The following is a 23,493-nucleotide window of genomic DNA, read 5'->3' on the forward strand; positions in this document are numbered from 1 at the left end:
ACTACTTTCGTCACTCAGCTTCCAGGAAACTCCACGGGTTGTATTCAAGAAGAGATCATTGATGACCTGCTGAAAAGCTCTTTGTGATAATAATAATAATAATAATAATAATAATAATAATAATAATATACATTAGACTATATTGATATTATCATTATTAATAATATTATTATTATATGATTATTTTATAATAATAATAATAATAATAATAATAATATTAATAATAAAAACTATATAGTAAGCGAATGCAGCAAACTTGCCCAAAAGGAATACAAAAACAGGCATGACCAAGTGGGGAGGGTGGTACACTGGGAATTGTGTAAACGACTGCATTTTGAGCGTACATACAAATGGTACAAGCATAAACCTACAACAGCACACGAAAACGAGAACCACAAAATCCTATGGGGCATGGACATACAGACGGAAAAACCCACCCAAGCAAGAAGACCAGATGTCGTAATAATTAACAAGAAAGAAAAATTCTGTCAAATCGTGGACTTTGCAGTCCCAGCTGATCACAGGGTGAGTATGAAAGAAAAGGAGAAACGAAGCAAATACACCAGGCTAGCCAGAGAGTTTAAAGGGATTTGGATGATGAAGAAAGTCCAAATAATACCGATAATAGTAGGAGCACTAAGAACAATCCCGAAAAACTTCGAAAAAAGAATGTCAGAAATTGGAATCAGAGGAATAACTGCAAAAGTACAACGACTAACGATAATGAAAACGACTGAAATATTAAGGAAAACCCTTGAATGCGGAGAATAATACAAGACAATATAACGAATAAACGTTACAGGGAATGAAGAACACAGAAAATGCATATTTACAAGATTTACACCCCCCATCATGCATTCCCCCCCCATTGTTTAATCACCGATTCCCCCCCCCCAAAAAAAAATATACCAAATGGCCGAGAAGGGTCAATAATGACTGAAAGACCGAGGAGCGAGCGCCAACAGACCTCCGCTGGACAAGCGCAAAGAGAACTGGGACCTTGGGGGGGGGCTGAGTGCCACTCAAATTCCATTATAAACCAATGGCAACTACCAGCGATAAATCAATGGTAAGCGGCTGTTGCGATGATGCAAATTCATTTGCAAATGCTATCGAAGGAGGTGGAGAGGGTTGGACGTCTGGGGAGACTTGTTGTCACTCAGCTTCCAGAGAACACCACAGGTGTTCAATTAGATCGTTTGTTGACTTGTGGGAAAGCTCCACGTGAGCCAATAGTAATAATAATAATAATAATAATAATAATAATAATAATAATAATAATAATAATAATAATAATAATAATAAGTAACAACAACTTACTGGGGCTATAAATATATAAGAAAGAAAATCGGGTATATTTATTCAAAGGGTTCAACCAGAATTTGATAACATCTACGAATTATTAGAAATTACTTGACGTCTAAATTCATATTTAATTTATAATACGTTTAATGCAATGTTCACGATCAAGCTGGTTCGTTGACTTTATATTATTATTGCTATTTAATATAAGCGAGGGCAACTGTAGCAGGGTGCTGAATTATTACGAAATAACAATAATAACAGAGTAAAGGAAAACTGAAAAGAAAGTGTGTAATACACACACATACACGCGAACACACACACACACATATGTATATTTAGTAAAAATGCTAATTAGTTAAACACCTGAAGAAATTGCTCAATACTATATATATATATACACACATACACACACACACACACATATATATATATTGTATTGTATGTGCGCGCGTGTGTGTGCGTGTGTATGCGTGCGTGTCTTGCTGCCTGTTTGTAGGTGGGTGTAAATAATAAAACCTGTGTTGAAATGCGTATAAAATAAAGGCAATGTGTATACCTGATAGAGTAAATTTACTTACAGTCGTAGAGTTTAAGTTATATTTATTTCTTAACATTGAACGGTTTCTTTCTTTCTTCAAGTTTTAAAGTGTAAATTTTCAGTGAATGTAACCAACTCACGCAATCGCCGCGGCTAAATGCCATAACAGATTTAGAGATTCCCACACAGACACGCACACACACACACACACACACACACACACACACACACACACACACACACACACGCACGCACACACACACACACGCACACACACACGCACGCACGTTAGACGAAATTATTGAAAGAAATACATTTACAAAACATTATAAAAGAAGAAAAAGACACACAAAATCTATCAATAAAATATTAATTTACAGGATTGGGTGCGTCGACCTATGATTGAGTTGGCATTTAATCGTTTTAAACTATAATTTAGATGGCGTGACATGTGTTATGTAATCGATATGTTCTTATATATTTACCTTCCCAGGGGTATACACTTATAGAGAAAGTCGGTTTTAAATATACATATTCGACTCCCCGATGATGTATTTTTGGATTAGAAATCCACATAATACTGCCACAGTAGAGCTAGGTGTCTAGTTTACTTAGCACACATAATCATGATGAAGTCGAATACTAGGATAATTACTATAAATTATTTCAGTCAGTGTTGCAAAACATAATTCAACGTGTTTCTCTTATACGGAGAAATCGGCAGTCATTAAAAATACTGATTTTCTACACAGCGGACTCGTAAATGATCATTCTTGAGACTTCCACATAGGTATTTGTTTGTTGTGTAGAACACATTATACGAATTAAAATGTAATAGTTGTTTCTTTCGTAAAGCACTTTTGCACTCGTTCGGATTGTTTATTGTATACTGGAGTTCTATTACTCACTAGATTGAACAGATTTTACGTCTAACAGACACAAGTTTCTATGACTGTCAAGCTAATACGAAAATAACCGGAGTAGTTTACGATTTGATGTGATAAAAAATCTATAAAAAAACACTACCGAGTATTAAAACAAACGGATAAGCTTAAAAGCAGGAGTAGATTGGGGTAGAAAATTATATATAGCCCCAACCACCCAAAATGCCAGGCACAAGTATACCACAACATTTAAACTTACATCTTAAATCTAAAGAGACAGACATAATGATCATTCATTTACTCGTTTGAATAAATATTCAAACTATCCTTAACTATAACACGAATGTTCATTGAGATCTCCGTGGAAAAAAATGAAAAAAATATTAAAATATCGGTATAATTGACTTTCTAATAAAAATACATTTTTTTTTGCTTATATCATAATCGCTAACATTTTAAAATTTAAGCTTCATGTTTGTGCAAAATGAATATATGTGTTGTTATATAATTGACGGCATGCTATAGCACTATTATACAAAGGATCGATTTTTAAGTTGGTGTAAGAAAAACATATCCCCAAAACATCTGTCAGTAGAAAGTAGTCTAAAAAATTCATATTTACCGGTTTCTTATTCTTTAGTATTAGACACGAACTTGGTTTAACATGGATGGGGGGTGGTTCAAATTTCCTGTAGTAGGAAATCTGGAAAGTATTAAAGAGCCTAAAACGGAGATTTTTGCACAGGCAAATAGCGTCGCCTCAGTCGATTTTCAAAGGAGGAGGTATTTTCCGGGAGAGTGCACCATGAGGGATCAAGCAGAATCATACTTGGGCACCATAATATGGGTCTGAGGATTAAGCCTAAACGTTACGTTGACAGAATGACGACAAACAGAAGCTCGGTTGACATGGCCGCAGGAAGGAACAAGTTTTGAGCTGATAAAAAGAAATAGTTATAAGAAATCTTTTATCTTTCTTTTTTTGTTATTCCTGCTTAGATCCTTCTCACGAAAGCAGCATTAGTGATTAGCCTGATTTTAATGTAGTAAAATACTCGGAAAAGTGCACTATGAATTTGCGCAAATGGAAAAAAATCTTCAGTCTATAAAGAGTTCTCCTCCACTGACCGTGATCAGAAAGGATGATGTGGAGCAACGGCACAGGTACACCACTTTATATTATTTAACTTCTCTATTTTTTTTCATTTTTATCTCTGTCAGAAACTCCAAGCTCCTTCTGAAATTCTATAGTCGTAAAGAAATTATAAACATTAAAATTACAGAATATTATAATCCATATTCCGGACACAGGTCATTAGTCGATGTGGATCATACGATTGTTTACAATAATAGGGGCAAGATAAAAGGTGTGTTGTAACTATGTCACATTATATTGGTTTACCAGATTATTATTAATGATGAAATCATTATACAATTATTTAACCAGTACTATTTTGTGTGCGTGTGTGCATTTCATGTGCTAACATTTCTTTGATAAGAAGATAAAGAATTATTAATTAAATATTTACTAAGCGTTGTCGCCCGTTCAGTGTCTGGAAAAATGGACACCTTCCCTGTAGGAATGGTGACGCGTATAATTCCGAAGCAAGTTTAGCGCAATATCTAATCGCATCTCTCATTCGGTACTGCTTGGTTTCAGTGGAAAGCAGAAGTTCAGGACGACTGAACATAATGCGGAGACAAGCATGGAGCACATACAGCAGCTGGCATTTCCAAAGGGGCCCCCAATTAATAACGACTTAATCCAACTTCGATTAACTTCGATGAACTAACGGGAAACGGTGTGTCAACATATCTTTGCGTATATTTACTATCAGTCGAATATTTATATGAAATTAGGAATTGAATAAAATAGACGTAAATGTAATAGTTAAGTATGTGCCAACAATATTTACCGAAATGAACCCCACTTTAGTCATTTGTTGTGCATTAATAATAGGCGATATAAAATCGAAATCATTCGTAATGTTTCCAGATTAGAAAAAACATGTTGGAATATTTAAACTAAACTTCCGTGTGACTTAAAATTACCAGTACGCCTTTTCCATTTTGATGTTAAGAAAGAAACTTTAATGATTAAATTGATATTAGTGTACAAGCATGAGTTAAGGTTTTATAATAATTTGTTTAATTAATAATTCGATATATTAATCTAATAACAACACCACCAATAATAATAATAATAATAATAATAATAATAATAATAATAATAATAATAATAATAATAATAATAATAACAGCAATAAAAATAATGATATTAAAAATAATAATAATAACAACAATAATAATAATAATAATAATAATAATAATAATAATAATCATAATAATAACAATAATAATAATAATTACTCTAATTTAAGAAATCCAATTCAAATAATTTGTTTTTAAAAGTTGCATATGTATTTGGATATATAAACTGTCCAAAAAAATAATAAAACTAAAAAGATTATCAGGTAATAACAAGTAGATAGAACTTTATGTCAATAAATATTCGTCGCGACATTCATAATTCCATTGATATGTTATAATCGTCCCATCGTATTGTTCGCCATCCAACTGATGATCTAATAATCCCTTGGACTCATCTAGCTTCTGGCTTTGGTAATTAGTTACGGGTTGTAAATAGAAGAACATTTAAGGAATATGAACGTGAATGGGACCACTTCGATCGCAAAATAAAAAAAAAAAAGAAAAATACTCAAACCTATACAATTACTAGCACGGCAACAACATTTCTCACACAAACTGAATAATAACTTTGAACCATCCCAACAGTAATTCTTTCTTTCTTTCTTTTCTTAGGAACATATTTTTAAGGTAAATGTCGTATCTTTTTTTTTTTTTAGTTGTTTATATATCATGCAATCATGCATATATTTTCTCTGAGTTTATGATTTTTGAATAAGCGTTCTACTTACGTTATTGTTTTTATCGCAGCTATGCAAGGTGCTCGTTATAGTCGGTCAGTCGTGTTTTGTTTAATGTTTCGTCCGTGTTATTCATTTACAGTTTCTTGGTAAAGATGTTTGAACGGAAATAATAGTATCGGTAGTAGTAGTAGTAGTAGTAGTAGTAGGAAAACAAAATAGCAATGTGTTACACGTCTTTTTCTTTTGTTAGTTTAGAATGTTCTGCTGTCTCAGAAGATTCGCGGATGTTATACAATGCGTACGAGTTGAATAACTTTTCGAATCTGCAGTTATTGTTGTAGCAGTCCTAGAACTATAACACCGCTTCGCACGCTCTCTGTCCCTTTCTGTCTCTCACACACACACACACACACACACACACACACACACACACACACACACTCGTTCTCTGTATTGCTCTTTCGCTCTCGTACGATCCCAACATTGTAGCGCCGGCTTACGACATACACGCGTTATGCTTTCTCGTCAACGAATAAAAATCTTCAGGCTGTGCTAAAAGTGGTGTAAGCATTTGGTCATCGGTTGCCTCAGAAAAACTTATTCTCTATTTTTTTCAACATACATAATGTCGAAATTATTGCTTCATTCTGAATCTTCTCTACTCAAACAAATTAGATATATTTTTAAAAGTAATAATAATAATAATAATAATAATAATAATAATAATAATAATAATAATAATAATAATAATAATAATAATAATAATACCAACAACAACGACATAGGGTAATTGTCTGTATTTTTGAGATGAGGTTTTTCATTTATTGAGATTGTCGGACTGACTTCCTCATCTTGGTTGTTATAGTCAGAACGTTTCGGCCGTTTTGCCCTCCGACCTTCATCAGGTGTTGTGTATCGAACTGAGGAACCGTTTGTTAGGAGTCTCGAACCCAACCCTTTATTATTATTATTATTATTATTATTATTATTATTATTATTATTATTATTATTATTATTATTATTATTATCTCTGTTTTGAATGTTATTTTTCACTGCCTTCGTTCAGGATTGAACTCAGCAGCTTTGGGTAACTGTAAACTTTGATACAGCGTCTAGGACCACTCGGCCATATGTCACTAGGACGATGAAGGCCGGAGGGCAAAATGGCCGAAACGTTGTGACTATAACAACCAAGATGAGGAAGTCAGTCCGATAATCTCATAGGGCGCAAGTGTGCTTAATGAAATCCGCAGATAAAAGTTGCCATTAAAAATTCAATAACTGAAGGTGCAAGCAGGATATGTTACCAGCAACCAGCATCGTGGTAACATATTTAGCACATTCCGATACCTATGAAATTACTTGCTCCGAAATCAAACGTATTTATTTTGCGGACTAGAGGTATTTTTGCAGAATATGTCGTGTTTTTTTTTTTTTGCTGGAAGTCAAATTTAAATTTACGGTATATTTTGTATATTTAATTGTTAGATGAAAGTACCGAGTAATTGGAAAACACGCCCGACATATTAAGAATGGCATTCAAAATAATAATAGTATTATTTCGGCATGGATTGTATTCTCCATGAGTGCAATATAAGCCTGATACTAAAATGCAACCTTTTAATACTTTTCCGTCAGCTTTTGTGAATAATTTGATTTATGGTTTACAGTCTGGTGCACATCTACAGGTGAATGTCAATGGGGATACTCAGGATTTTTTGCGAGATTATTATGATTTGTGAACTCCAACATTCTATTGATTCGATTATTTTAAGTAATGGCCGATATATTTTTATTTGAAAAAATAACAAAGGTGAAAACTTGTGCATGAAACTGTGAAGATTATAATTGTAGTTCGAGCTCGAATTTTCGAAATTCCCAAATTTTATCTGAAGAAATGTATAAGACAACTGTTTGAGGCATGCGACAATGTTTATACTAATAAATTTGTTCTCTGCCAAACTATCAAAGAATGAGGGGTCTTAAAACAACTGGAGATTTACTACTTATTTAATATTTCTTTTTCTTATTTTTTTCTTTTTTCTTTTTTTTTTGTATAATATTGTATATATGTATAAAAATATATGTGCCTGTCTGCGTGTGTGTATGTGTATGTTGGATATATATATATATATATATATATATATATAAATATATATATATATATATATATATATATATATATATATATATATATATATATATATAAACCCAATACTTCTTTACTGGATAATGTATATATTCACAACACACACATTCACATCAGCACACACACACACACACACACACACACACACACACGCGCACACACACACATATATATGTAAGCATTACTTATGTAAGCAGCATTTATTTAAATAATACTTATATATGTGTGTGTGTTTGTGCGTGTGTGTATGTGTGTGTGTATGAACATTATTTTAATATGTAAGTACGCATTTTTATTTGACATTACAGGTTTAATAATCGCTTTGCAAACATGAAATTAAACGAAATTTCACGGTTTTAATACGTATTATATAGTGGCATTTTACTATAGTTTTAATTATTTATGTCGTTATGAATGTTTGTACGATTAACAGTTTTGTTAAATTGTTCATTAATAAATGCAATTAGTAAGTAAGCCACTAATACAAAAGTAAGAAATTCCAACCACTTTTCGTCCTATTACCAGTTTAAAAAAAATATATTATTACAATTCATATGAAGGAAATATTGTGCCCAAAAAGAAAACATAAATTGACAGAAAGCAGATTTATCGCAACTGTCTAGAACTGGACTGTACCAACTCTTTTTTTTAGTTCCCACCAAAATCGAGTAATCTAAAAGTTCAAGTTTTCATAATATACAGTAAAATATAAAATTAAATTTTTAACAAAGAATCAGAACGATAGTAGTAAGGTGTAACTATCATTGCCATTCTGGTGGATAATTTTGGCGAGAGTATCCGGTGTGCGAAGATATTCCGATATTTAAAAAATAGGCAAAGTTGTATCTATTTTTTTTTTTTACGTATATCTGCGTATTTAAAATTTTATTTTTGTACGTATATCTGCGGATTTTATTAAGCGCATCAGTTATGATTAGAACTAAATAGACACACATACACCTATATATATATATATATATATATATATATATATATATATATATATATGTTATTTTGAAAAAAGAAAAACCGAATGAATTTATGAAATGATCAACGTTTCGTCCTTATTGCAGAGGGCATTTTCAGGATATTAAAAGGATATGTGAACGAAACGTGGATCATTTCATACATTCATTCGTTTAATCTTGTTTCAAACCAAATTAACGTCATACATCTCTGGCATTTTCCTTTTTATGCATATATATAAATATATATATATATATATATATATATATATATTTATACATATATATATATATATATATATATATAGATAGATAGATAGATAGATATGAAAGCGTTAAAGTCCAATACTGATATTTATATGTGCAAACCAGACGAAGGTACAGGAGTGGTGATTTTGGACAAATCGGACTACGTTGAGAAAATTGCAGTTATTTTCAATGATGTTTCGAAATTCCGTAAACTCGACCCGTTTAGTTGACGGATAACACTTGCAAGACGAGGCTAAAATGCAAATACGTCTACTTGCATTATCTACAAACAATGGTTTTGCAGGGGGTCTATGACAGGATCAGGCCCTTTGGGTCAAAACGTCCCAGAATGTATGGTCTCCCCAAAATTCATAAGCAATGTGTTCCACTGAGACCTATTTTATCAATGATTGGTTCGGCACAACATTCCTTGGCTCAGTGGCTTGTGGAAATTCTGCAACATGAGCGCGAGTTATATACCACGCACTGCATTCCAGATATTTTTCGGTTTGTTGATTGTGTACGAGGGTTGGATTTTAATGCAGAGACATATTTTATGTGCTCATTTGATTCTCTAGTCTCTTTACAAACATGCAATTAGATGAGACTATACGTATATGTACCGACGCGGTCGCCTTACTTCTCCACGGTTTTCTAAAGAGATTCTTATTGAACTCATTTTAATGTGCATAAAATCCATGGAGTGTAGTTTTTTGTGATATTATGTACTGTCAGATCGACGGGGTTTCAATGGGGAGTCCGTTTCCCCCAACTTTAGCGGATATTTTCGTCGGGTACCATGAATCCGTTTTGTTCAATTCCATAACTAAACCCACTGCATATTTCAGATATGTTGATGACACTTTTGCTATTTTTCCATCGCAAGGTTGAGCGTCGATATTTTTTAATAGGTTGAATTCCTTGCATGGGGCTCTTATGCTCACTATGGAAAGTGGGAAGGACAATTCGCTTCCCTTCTTGTATGTTCTTGTCGAACGTTCAAGTGGGGGGTTCGCACTACAATTTATAGAAAGCCGACATTTACTGGCCCATATGTGAACTGGTAGTCTTTTGTACCAAAATCACATATGGTCGGCTTAATTAATACTTTGGTACATAAAGCCCCCATGATTTGTTCGCCTAACAGATCAGACGCCTAACTCGATAAGATTAGCGAAATATTCATCAATAATAGTTATCCTGTTGACCTTATTGATGACTGTATTTTCAAAAAGGTTGCGGACTTAAAGTCCCCTAAAAAGTTTGGACAGTTGAAATGTCCGGTTTATTTAAAATTACCGTGGATTGGGGAAAAGAGTGACAACCTTTCCAAACAGATTCACGACTGCTTTTATTCTGTGTCCTTGCGTTTTGTATATACTACGAGACCTGCTTTTCCGTTTTTCGCAAGGATAGTTTGCCTTAAATCTAAAATAGCAATATTGTATATCAATTCAAATGCCAGTGCGATGCTGGTTATTTTGGACGTACATCCTTGCATCTTTGGATTCGTATAAACCAGCATGTTCCATCGAATATCAGACAAGGGAGGATGGGGTCTGGTGGTCTCCCTCCTTCTGCAGCTTTTTAATCTGCTATTGGCCAGCATTTGGTTGAAAACCCGTGCTGCGCCGATAGATATAAAATAGAATGGTTCGAGGTGCTACATAGAGCGGACTCCGGAAACCATTCAAATATTTTGGAGTCTGTCTCTATTGCGGTGCGTCAACCTTCTTTGTGCCGACAGAAGGAAACATCAAACGAATCGTTTCTCTTTGGAGAACTTTGAATCTTTTCTCCCGTCCCCCCTCGTCGTGCCAATATTTCCATCGTTTTTAAACGTTAATAAATTTATTTTAGTGTCCCCGTACTTTTGGCACATTCAATAAGTTCCCCATTAGAACTCTTTATTTTCGACATAATATTATTTTGCACGTTATCGATTTTCTTCTGATGAGATGATAGCCGAAAGAGCTCTTGAGAAACTTCCGCTTATTTTACTCAAATCTATATATATATACAATATTTCAGTAAGTGATTTAAATATATGTGCATATATATATATATATATATATATATATATATATATATATATATATATACATACATACATATAAAGACATATATATATATACATATTTACATATATTTATATACGCATATTTGTATGTATACATATATAAATGTAAATATCTGTGCATATATATATGTGTGTGTGTATATGTATATATATATATATATATATATATATATATATATATATATATATATATATATTAAAATTTACAAGAACATGGTAATTTTGTATTATGCTTTTAGAAAGTATTTCAATAAAAAATTAAATAATCTATTGCAAAAGGTCTCCCTTTTAGATACATCGGCCAGTATTTTTACCAACGTCTTTTCATGCACAATGACTGTTCATAATTTTGAGCCGGCATTTATAATTACGTGTCTTATAGCACTGCATTCATATTTGCTCTCTATCGACCTCATAACATCGGAGTTTCTATCATTGAAAATATCTCTGAAAAAAAAAATTATCATATTCTGTCTACCTATCCCACGGCTAAACTTCATGTCTGCGGAGACTTCAATGTTCACAGGGTTGCATGACTAGTCCACTCAAAGAAGACAGACGATTAGGGGAGTTACTGCCATGATTTCTCGATTGTCTATGACGTCAGCAAATTGTTTACGAACTCACACTCATTCCAGATTCTGATAGAAAATATGCAAGTCTCTTTTTGACCTGTTTTTGTCAACGTTCCCTGACATGTGACCCTCCTTGGTTTTCTCTCTACTGAGCTCTTCCGATCATTCAGTTGTCTAAGTAAAGATAACATCAAAATGTAATAAGCCCTCTGATATACGTCTCCATCATACTGTGCATCGATACTCTATTGCTGAATGGGATGACTTCTGAAAATTGATATTTTATTTCCCTCAGCACTTAAGGTTAAAAATATGGTGTCCTCTATATTATCAGACCTGTGTGAATGGGTAACTTCGAGTATAGACGACTTCATACTCTAAAAATAATTGCAGCTTTCGCTCAACAACAATCCGTCGTTCATTACCGAATGCACGGCGCCATTATATCTTATATTTCCAGCGTAATAGATGTCGTGAATCTAAGGCCAGATTTAGCACTGCAAGGACCCATTATTAAAGATTAATTTAAAAAAATGCAAGAAAGTTGTATGCTCAGTATGTCAAGTTTAAAGTAGCAGGACAGCGGGTCCGACCAGTTTTGGCGAATAACAAACAGATACTGAACAGAAGCAGTTCCTGTATCCCTTCTATCATCAACAGACCAAAAGTAATCCCATCAGCATCTCACAAAGCAAAACACTTTGCAGAGAACTTTGCAGCTCATTCTAAACTTTGCGATCAGAGTCGCCTACTTCTGTAAAACCTCCGGTAACTTAAAACACACAAATCACCATACAAATTTCTGTACTTAATGTTGGCCAGTTCATCCAAAAAATATTCTAGAAAAGCAACTTATCCCGACGGCATTCCAATCATACTGTTCAAAAAGGTTCAACAGGAAATAGCTCCCATATTTACAAAGATGTGTATACGTTGTCTTAAAGATAAATGCTTCACTACACCATGAACAACTTCATCAGTATGCCATGTATTTTTAAAAAAATCTGATTGATCATCTAGTACAAACCAATCAGTCTCCTGTGCGTTGTGAATAGGTTGCTGAAATCTGTGATGAACAGCGAACTTGTCAAATGCCTCGGAAAAAATTACCTGCTCAGTGACCTGCAGTATGGTTTCCGTTCTGCAAGGTCTACAACTGATTATCTAAATGTTACATTAAACAGGATTAGCGAATCTCCCGATGGGGGAGAGGGGCTTTGTGTCTGGTGCAATAGCCCTTAACATATCAACAATTTTTGATAGGGTGTGACCTAAAGAATTACCATACAATATCGGCCGCTATGGAATAGCTGGGAATGCATTCTCAGTTATGAAATTCTGTTATCTCTGATATGCTTATAAGATTAGTCATTGATTGGTATAAATCAGAAACACACTGTATTAACACTGATATCCCTCACGGTTCCATCCTAGATCCAACATTGTTCCTGATCTTCATCAATGATCTGACAAATCCTATTATTAAGTCATTCAGAGACATTTATGTAGGAAATACAGTATTTCTACATCAACACTTCAAAGGCCAGCAATGACATACCTCTTTCTTGTACTCTCTCTTCTGATCTTGAAAACATAGTCTAATGGGGAAAGTGGGGCTTGTTAATGTAAATGCATCGGATACCATGCTGCCCTTCTCTTCATATTAATCGGCCGTCCCTCTACCAGGCTCCAAACAAAATAAATTGATCTAGTTTGGGGAGCCTCTTGTCCAGACAAGCCTTTGGGACTGACATTAACCATTGATCTGAAATGGAACGCATGCATCAAATCGGTTGTCAAGACCGCTTGAAATATGATTGGATCATTTCACCGCTTCAGTAAGCATTTAAAATTAGACCTGCACTATAATCTGAACTCAGCAATACGCGGCTTTTTTTCTCTGGAGGATGCATAACCTTTAGCTAGTGTAAACGTAATACGTAACCCTAAAGGTATTACTCTTAACCAGTTTTTTTAAACGAGTTGTTCAAACGTAAATTAATAAAAAATAACCAGACTTTCCAATTTGATAAAAGTTCTATTATAGCATATTTATTATGGAGTGGAGCTGGGATGCTCGAACATTCTGGCATGAGGTATATAAAAGTGTTGAATTAAAAGACATAAATAAAAATACAGAACCCACCAAGATTCCCTACCACCACCACTGCATCCCCACATACCCTTAAAGTACCGCAATAAAACCAGACTGGTTTTCTAGAATCTTCTTTTACGCTATGAACTCAAGAAGGCAAAGTCAAACTCCGAAGACCCAAAGCTACGAAATTTTTCTGTCTGTAACTTTTGAAGTCTACTATCCTAAAATTCACATTTGTGTATTGCAAACTTTTTGTTTTATTTTTTCCTAATTCCAGCTTTGCCTTTATCCTGAACATTTTAAGTATACTTGTCTTGTTTTCTTTTTATTTTTTAATATTTTGTTTTTCCTAAATATTTTTGTCAAATATATTGTTATTAACCAATACTTTTCCTATATTTAAAACGAAAAAAAAAGTATCCCATGAAAATGAAAATTTACCAAATTATACCTGCACGAATATCTGAATTCAGAAATGCGCGTCTTTTTTCTCTCCATAATATGCATTACATTTAGCTAGTCTATACTTAATACGTAACCCTAAAGCTATTACTCTTAAACAGTTTTTTTACACGAGTTCTTCAAATGCAAATTACTAAAAAATGAACAGACTTTCGAATTTGATAAACGTTCGATTATAGCATATGTATTATGGTGTGGAGCTGGAATGGTTGAACATTCTAGCTCGATGTATATAAAGGCAAAAAGTATCCATGCATTAATATGGGAGAGGAGACTACCTTCAAGTTCTATCCTAAAGTGGAAATGGCGCAGCATACTTATAAAGTAGATATTAATAAGTCCTCTCACTTTTTTTAATGGAGAGTAGATAATGCATCTGTGTGTGTTATCGGCATCCCCAGTAATTCTGCCTTCTCATTTTTCGTCCTTCAGTCCTCATTTCGAGTGAGTGTTTTTTTTTTTTCTGACAAAGGGTGAAGAAAAAGCTGTTTTCCAGGTGGATAGTACTTTGTGAACAGTAGCCTGAGATGTCGGAAATTTTCTGTTTCTATGTCTATCCTTGTTGTCATGTCACTAGTAAGTGTTCTTTGTGTAAACGTTTCGTCTGGGCTAACGTTATCCGCCTGATAGTCAGAGACCCGAACCTTGGATTAACCACTAAGGAGGCTGTTCTATCACCAGGGGCAAAGAAACCGGGGCTGTTGTATTGCCATTTGGTGAATAGATTCTGGACCATACAGTAGTTTCTAGTAGGGCCTCTCGATGCGATACTTGTAGGTAATTTTTACGGCTTTACCTTAGCATGTGCTACAAAAAAATCTTGTCATTTTCTCTCTTACTTTCCCTCTGTACTGCTCCAACCAGGTCTAACGACATGTTCCTCAAATCCCAAGCATCGACATGACAAATCTCCAGAGAAAACACGAATAAACCTAAAACCCCATCCTCCATCGTAGACCCCTATTAACATGTCTCCTACTCCAACATCAGGGGTCTATGTTCCAACATTCCATAGGTTGACACACAATTACAGGAGACGAAACCAGACATATACTTTCTAAGTGAAACTGGCATTGGAATGACCACTTACCTAGATGAGTTCATAATTAAAGGATACTCTAACTTAACATCTAAATCTGACCCCCAAGATCGCCATGGGCATGGAGTGTGTGTGCCTACATTAAAGATGACTTTCCATGTGGTAGGGGTATCTCCAGAGAGGATCCTTATTTACCTTACATATGCTTCCAGGTTGCACTAGCTTTAACCACTGTATTTATATTTACCCTCTATCGCCTCTACAACAGTGGGGTTACTATCTTTAAGAGTAGATCTAAGAATATTGACCACATCCTGTCTGCTCATGCTTCGGCTAACATTCATATTTGCGGTGACTTCAATGTCCATAATGTGAAATGCGTGGCCCACTCACATAAGACCAATGACAAAGGGAGGTTCTGTCATGATTTTGCCATTGCCTATGACCTCACTCAGATAGTTAACGAACCCACCCGTGTACCTTATACTACCGGTCAGTATAAAGCCTCCTAGAACTTTTTCTCACAACTTCAACTGAGCTATGTTCATGCTCCCTTCTATCTTCTCTGGGATCCCCCGGCCACTCCGTCGTATCAGTTAAGATGAAAATTAAATGTAATAAGTCTTCTGACGTCTCTACCCGGTAGTGTATACCGATACTCTATGGCGGACTGGGATAGCTTCCGTACATTCATATCGGATCTACATCTGCATTCCATGTTTAAAAAGGATGTGTCCTCTATAGTATCAGACTATAATATAAAGTTGAATGGGTGTGTGTGTGTGTGTGCGTGTCTTGTCACGAATAGGCTCCTATATGTTTGACTATTTAAAAAAAAACTGATTACATATAATGATAAGAGATGTGTTGAGACACACAAATGGGTATGTTTGATCTAGGAGAACGGTGTTTCATTAAAATTGTGGGGTCTGCATTCGCGCGTGGTCCACAAAGCATGGAAATAAAAAACAACAATTAAAAAAAGGGTACAAGTGTTTTGATATAGATGTACATAAGAATATTTTGATAATATGTTTTAACTATAATAGGGATGGTATAATAAAATTGTGAGGTCTGCGTTCGCGCCTGGCCTCCATAGAATGGAAATAGGCACAAACTTTGATAAATACTTTTCATATCTATCTGCGTAAGTATAGTTTGATAATATGTTTCAGTTTGAAGAAATATAGTATAATAAAATTATGGGCTGTTCGTTCGCGCCTGAACTCCATAGATTGAAAATATGTCACAAAGTTTAACAAGGTTTTTTTTAATATAGATCCACAGAATATTGTGATAAGTGTTTCAATGTGAACAGGTATGTTATAATAAATTATGGGGTTTATCAATTTTATTTTTACTTTCATCATATTTTGCTTTGGTTCTGATACCCCCAAATTCAACCCAAATTTAAAAGCTTTGCTTTTCATAACCGATCATACTTTCATAAATAAGTGTCCATTTTCTTTAGGCTGTTTTTGAACCAAGTCAACGATGGGTAGTTTTGCTAGTATATATATATATATATATATATATATATATATATATATATATATATATATATATATATATATAAATTCACTTGTCATTCCTTTTTTAAAGGACAAGATACAAGCAAGCAAGTTCCACAGAGTTTTATGATTATATAGATATAAAATATAAAAAAGAAGAAAACAATCAATAAACGTAGGCAAAAAAAACAACAACAAAACTACTGAATATTCTTAAGAATAGTGAGATAAATAGTCTTTTGTATAGTATAATTAATAAGAGGGTTTATCTATTTTATTTTTATTTCCTTATCTTTTGCTTAGGTTTTGATACCTCAAGTTCGAAGCGTTCTCTTTACAACCCTTCCTTTTAATAATCTATGATACTTTCATGAATCAGAGTACATTCTCTGTGGACTGTTTTGAACCTATTCAATGGCGGATACTTTTTAGAGTATATATATATATATATATATATTATATATGTACATATATATATATATATATATATATATATATATATATATGTACACGTCAGTAGTCTGAGGACCGAGATAGAAGCGACACTTTAATTTGAAATAAATAACATAGTGTCAAATACATTTCAAAACCAAATCACAACGGATTATTACAAATATAAATAAATATTTTCTTTACTTGTAAAAAACATTTTAAATGTTTATTTGTTTTCGTAATATTGCGCTGTGATTTGGCATTCAATAAAACCTGATAAACAATGTATATATATATATATATATATATATATATATATATATATATTCAAAGATGGTTTAACTAAGAGACAATAGCAAATTCTTTTCCATTTTTCGTATTAGTAATCATACCTATAAACCTTTATTTTTTTTACATTTGAAGGTATCTCTTGATTTGATGAGTAATGGTGGAATACATTAAAAAACTGACGTAATCACATGAATGATAATGCGCAATAAAATAAATGCTCTAAAGAATTAAACGTTCAATATGTTGAATAAAAACGTTCGTAATATTAATAACATTTTATAATTTTTATTCATAGTCGTTTTGTGATTTATCTGTATATTCTTTGCAGTTTCATCCAGATTTATAATTTAAAACATGATATAAAATAAAATATGCATATCTTTTTCATAAACACTCGCCACACGTACACAGCCACACACTTGTCTATATATATATATATATATATATATATATATATATATATATATATATATATATATATGTATATGTATATATATACATATATATGTATGTATTGCATACGCATATTAATATACACACAAAGGTCGGGGGTATTCGATTAGCTATTAAATCACATTAGTTTAATCGGAACACGTTTCATTGTATTACTTGTAAAACAGTACTAGCTATGTGAAAATAGAGATTTAGAAGAGAGATGAAAACTTTCCAGATAGTGACACCTTTTTAGAAACTTGTTATCGTTCTGTCAGTCTTTAATATAAAGTGAATATATTGGTTTGTGCGTTTACCCAAATATGAGAACATAGGATAACTTAGCAATAAAGTTCATTTATTATTTTCTATTTCATTTTGCCTGTGAATATACACCTAGAAAGCTTAAACGTGCAATACTATGTAAGATTGTTTATGTCCAAAACATCTGTGGTTCTCCTAGTGTTTAAAAGAAAAAAATGTTGATCTTAGTACATTAAATATGACCAAACATAGTTTTAACTCATAATTGCCCACTGACTGAAAATCGTTTTCAAATTTTTCGGTTATTGATTTTCTTGTCTTGGCATGCAAGTAGGCTTCATGCAAGTTATACAGTCGATAGTCATCGGAAAATATGTCCATCTTCATGGGAAATGCCGTCACGTTCTCGGGCGAAGAGAATATGAAGAGCTTCAGGTAAGTGATTCCAAGAAGCCTCCGAATGAGACACCGTCAATAATGTGGGAAATTATAATCTAAAACGAATTGTTACATAGAAGAAATAAAAAAAATATATGAATATGTAAAGTAGTCTCTTTATACAGTGTAAATTCTCTGCAAAGAAAACCGTACATAATATCTCTCAGCAAACGTCCTTTTTTGTTATTTTTTTCCACGCAAGGAGTCAACGTCAAAAGAAGCGTACTAAAAGAAGCCATGTATACAGAACAATGTATACACATTCACAGGTAGGTAAAAAGTAATTTTATTATTTTCTTGCAAATGTAGCTATCACAAAAATGTGGTTAGAAAGATAGACACATAGATAGATGTAAGAAGAATTGAGATAAAAGAGACACAATCTACAATTTTTCGTTCCTTCTGGGAATTCGCATTGTTTTATAGTTTGAGAATAAAAACTGATGGCAAGGTAATCAGATTAAATTAAGAAATGTAAGTCAGCATTTACCATTTTATTCGAGCCAGATGTTTTGTAGTCGCAATAAATGTAAGTGCCCACTAACATTAACAATATAATTCTATACTGTATCATGAAGTTATCGTTAGTGAGGTGATTGACAGATAAAAATCATCTTGTTTAAATCGCCCTAAATAATTCTATAAGTGATATAAAAAGCAGCACTATGACAAACACCAATCTTATATACGAACGGGGTGTATTCTATTAACAATCAAATTAGCGAAGCAAAATCTATCAAAATGGACGGCGCAAAGCCTGAGTAATGCAATCACCTGTGAGTAATAGTTGTCATTACATTAGAATAAAATTTATGATGCATGCAACTGGACTTTTCTGGGTATCGGAAGTATTTTCACGTAAGTTAAGAATTAAGCTCTATTAAATATATATATATATATATATGTGTGTGTGTGTGTGTGTGTGTGTGTGTGTTTGTTTGTGTGTGTGTGGGGGTGCTTCTTTAAACTTTGCTTAATTTAAAGAAATACAGACATATAAACTGTGCCACTCGCTTTATTGCAGATGAGTATATAATAAATATTTCACTAAATATACGTTACACAAAAATGAAAATCGTATAAACTGTTTCAAGTTTAATTATGTCTCAGAATTTTATTCCTATCCATACGATATTCATGACGTTCTGACATTTTATTTCTAATCAAGTAATTCATACTGTCTATCGTTTTATTGCAGGTCATTTAAAATCCAGAAAAATGGGGATTAATGGTTATCGAAAAAAAAAAGGTTGTTGATGGACTCGCAGAATTATCGTTCATCAAAGATTAAGCTATGGAGCTGGAAGAAGATCCAAGAAATTTTGCTTCATTCGCGAACAACCGTAACACCAAATCCTGAAAAGGCAAGGGTACCAGGAGAAATCGTTCACATCGTGATCTTTGGAAAAAATTCGTTGAGGACACGTCCTGAACCCAAACAACCTCAGTGCTTCTATTTTTGCAAGAGCTGGAATCATCCTGAGATCCAGACAGACCCAATGAAATGTGTTGAATGAGATGGCAAACAACATTAAAATTATTCCAAGGCCTCCATTGAACAAACAACATAGAAAAAAACGAAAGGCTTGGGAAGAGAATTACATGAAATAAATTGCAACGTGTCTTCTTCACACATGAGGCGCGTGCTACTCTTGACGGTCGGGATAGATGGGCCAAAGGTTGGAATTCGAACGGATCTCCAGCCCGTTACAGAGTTCATCACCAACAAGGAGGTGGCATAACCATGTTTTGAGCAGTAATCATTGTTGGTTAGACGATTCCGAGTTCCAGAGGGTATAAAACTTACCAGCAATGCGAATACGAATTATTTTGATAAACATTTGATACAATGACTAGAAGACCCAGCATTTTCACGTCGCTTTCAGATAATGTGTATGTATTACAATGCACCACCCATTTCTGCTTGAGAAACTCTAGCCTTCCTTAAATTTATGAGCTTCTTTGAAGAAACTCTTATAGCCAGACTACCGTTTTCTCCAGACATGTTATGGCTTACAATAAGCCACAAAGAAAACAGAACAACGGAATAGAGTTTAAACAATGTATTACTAGAACAACAACGTAAAAAGCTTACAACTTAAAAGAGTAGTAAACGCCACTGAGCAGGCGAGGGTCTCTCTGGTGTTTAGTCCACACCTGGGATCAAAAGTGCTGGTTTATATCATGGATAGAACAGTCCATTTGGAGGTGATTCCTCCACAATACCCCCCTCCGAAGCTGATTTCCGCGGTTGTGAAAATCAGTATTTCTTTATTTTGGGGCAGACCATCAAGGGCTCTGTGCGCTTCCTCTTTCTGCCGGAGCGTCTCGGTTCTGACATCCCTTTTAGAGGGTCTATGTCAAAACAGTCATACACAGTTTCAATCGCCTCACTACCGTCCTGCGGTGGTTCTTCTTGATCCTCGTAGAAGCGTTTCCTGATTTGGTTCAGGTGCCACTTATGTTGGAACTTTGCGCCCTGAATGATCTAGGTAACATGGCCGATTCTTCGTAAGATCGTGCCCTGTTCCCTGAAGTGAATAGTATCAGTAAGTAAAGAATTGCCTTTTAGAAAGGTTTTATTAACTGTAAAATACACGTACGCTCTTGAAAGGATCGAGCGGGAAAATGAAACAGAGGGCGCTTTTATTATGAATGTCAATCCCAAGGGGGATAACTCTTAACAACAAATTAAATCATAACATTTTCCCCGTCCTAAAGTATTCAAGTAAGGGGTAATTAATTATAGACACATTTTTTTTTTTTTTTTTTTTTTTTTTACAATCACATAAGAATCATTTTATTTACAAATAACATATGAACCCAAACTGCAGTTTTTTTCAGTATTTAGTCACACAATCCTTATATTTACTAGGGAATTGTCGAACTCGGGACGACCTCCGCACAGATTGGCAGGAATGCTGATTTTCAGTATTATTTTTTAGTGAAATCTGATTTTCTTCAAGATCAGACGATTGATTTTTGTCTTCCTCATGACCAATGTTTTCATTAGTAGAAGGTTCAAATAAAGTCTCTGAAGTAGTAGGATTATTATTAGAGTTTTCTTCATTTGATGAGTTTGGAGCTAAGTCTCGAACGTTGACAGTGGTTTCAGTACCAGAAGGTAGTTGAACATAAGCGTAGTGGGGGTTGACATCTATTAGGGTGGCAGGCGTTACAGGAGGGTCATGTTTACTTGTTTTAGTGTGGTTTCTAATATATATTGGGCCTGGTTTAACCCAAGAAGGAATTGAAATTCCGGAAGCAGATTTACGACTATATTTAAAAAGTCTAGCATGGGGAGTCATATTAGTGGCAGTACAAAGTAATGATCTAATTGAATGAAGTGCGTCCGGTAGTATGTCTTCCCAATAAGGTAGTTTCATTTGATTAGAATGTAATGTTGTTTGAATGGCCTTCCATAAGGTACCGTTGAGTTTTTCAATCTGTCCATTACCTTCAGGATGATACCTACTTGTTTTAGAAGTAGCAATTCCTTTTTTGTGTAAAAAATCCTTTATTTCTCTTGCTAAGAAATCAGAAGCACGGTCAGTATGTATCATGTCAGGCAAACCAAAAATTGAAAAGAGTTTGTTTAGACAGTGGATAATGGTTTTGCTTGTCATATCTCTGCAAGGAAAAGCGAAAGGAAAACGGGAATACTCATCAATTAGAGTAAGTAGATAGTTGTTGCCATGTATAGAAGTAGGTAGAGGGCCTTTAAAATCAAGATTTAATCGTTGAAAAGGTAATATGGCTTGAATGAGAGTCCCTCCATTGGTATTGGCGAATTTGGGTTTCAGTAATTGACAGGATGAGCAAGAGTCAGTAATATTCTTAATTTGATCCAAAGTAAAAGGGAGGTTCCTCGTTCTTATAAAATGGCTTAATCTTGAAACACCAGGATGACATAATTGTTTATGTAAATCACGAAGATCTTGTAGATTGTAAGTAAGAGCAGAGATGCGAGAGAATGTGTCAGCAGCAATATTTTCAGGTCCAGGTCGATAAACTATAGTGAAATTGTATTAGGATAATTCTATACGCCAACGACATATTTTGTCATTCTTAATTTTAGATTTTCTTTTATTGTCGAATATGAAGCTGATGCTCTTCTGATCTGTGATGACTTTAAAGTGCCTGCCGAGTAGAAAATGTCGCCACTTACGGAGAGCTTCTACAATAGCGGCTGCCTCTTTTTCTACTGCATGGTGCTTAATTTCGTTAGTATTGAGAGTTCTTGAAAAAAATGCAATAGGACGACCTTCTTGATTTAGTGTTGCAGCAATGCAATAGTTACTAGCGTCCGTTTCTACTTCAAATTCTTTATTTGGATCTACCGTTATTAAAGCGGCGTCTTTTAGATCATTTTTCAATGTTTGAAAATATTTTAATACAGATGGAGGTAGTGGAAATTCTTTGTTTTGATTTAGTAATAAAATTTTATCAGAAAATTTTTTAATTAATTTGCAGTAATAGGAAAACATTCCAACTATTCTTTTTTGAGATTTAAGATTCAGCGGAGGTGGCATTTCGAGTAATGGTTTTAGTCTTTGATAATCGGGAGCTATTTGATTATTTTCTATGGTGTAGCCGAGTAGAGTAATAGAACTAGAAGAAATTATGCTTTTATTTTCATTTAAAGTGATGTTATATTGTTTAGCAATTTTGTAGAATTTTTGAAGATTGTAATCGTGTTCTTCTTGATTTTTCCCACATATAGTTACGTTATCAACATACACAAAGGTATCGGTTAGATTTTCTTTTTCTATAATATAGTCTATGCTCCTCTGGAAAGCACTTACTCCATTGGTGACGCCAAAAGGAAGACGAGTAAATTGAAAAAGTTTGCCACTTACTTCAAACGCAGTGAATTTACGATCAGCATGA

At 33.9% G+C, this 23,493-nt stretch overlaps 1 protein-coding gene and 1 long non-coding RNA gene across 7 annotated transcripts in view; one reads left to right on the plus strand and one right to left on the minus strand.

Annotated features, from left to right (window-relative positions):
• Positions 1-6,147, minus strand: part of LOC145276816 (putative G-protein coupled receptor 139) — a 715,998-nt gene extending 709,851 nt beyond the window's left edge. For 4 of the 6 annotated variants that reach the window (XM_080128154.1, XM_080128151.1, XM_080128153.1 and 1 more), the window contains exon 1: positions 5,667-6,028. The gene's annotated coding sequence lies outside the window, so the exon portion shown is untranslated. Of the gene's footprint in view, positions 1-5,666 lie in introns of all 6 variants that reach the window. The other 2 variants (XM_080128150.1, XM_080128155.1) reach the window with 1 other exon arrangement.
• The window catches only part of LOC145276817 (uncharacterized), a 513,337-nt gene continuing 493,335 nt past the window's right edge, over positions 3,492-23,493 (plus strand). The window contains exon 1 of the long non-coding RNA XR_013868018.1: positions 3,492-3,891. This is a non-coding gene — a long non-coding RNA (uncharacterized LOC145276817). The remainder of the gene's footprint in view (positions 3,892-23,493) is intronic.

This window comes from Euprymna scolopes, chromosome 5 (assembly GCF_053919585.1).
Source record: "Euprymna scolopes isolate OS-2025 chromosome 5, ASM5391958v1, whole genome shotgun sequence".
In the NCBI taxonomy this organism is placed as follows: domain Eukaryota; kingdom Metazoa; phylum Mollusca; class Cephalopoda; order Sepiida; family Sepiolidae; genus Euprymna; species Euprymna scolopes.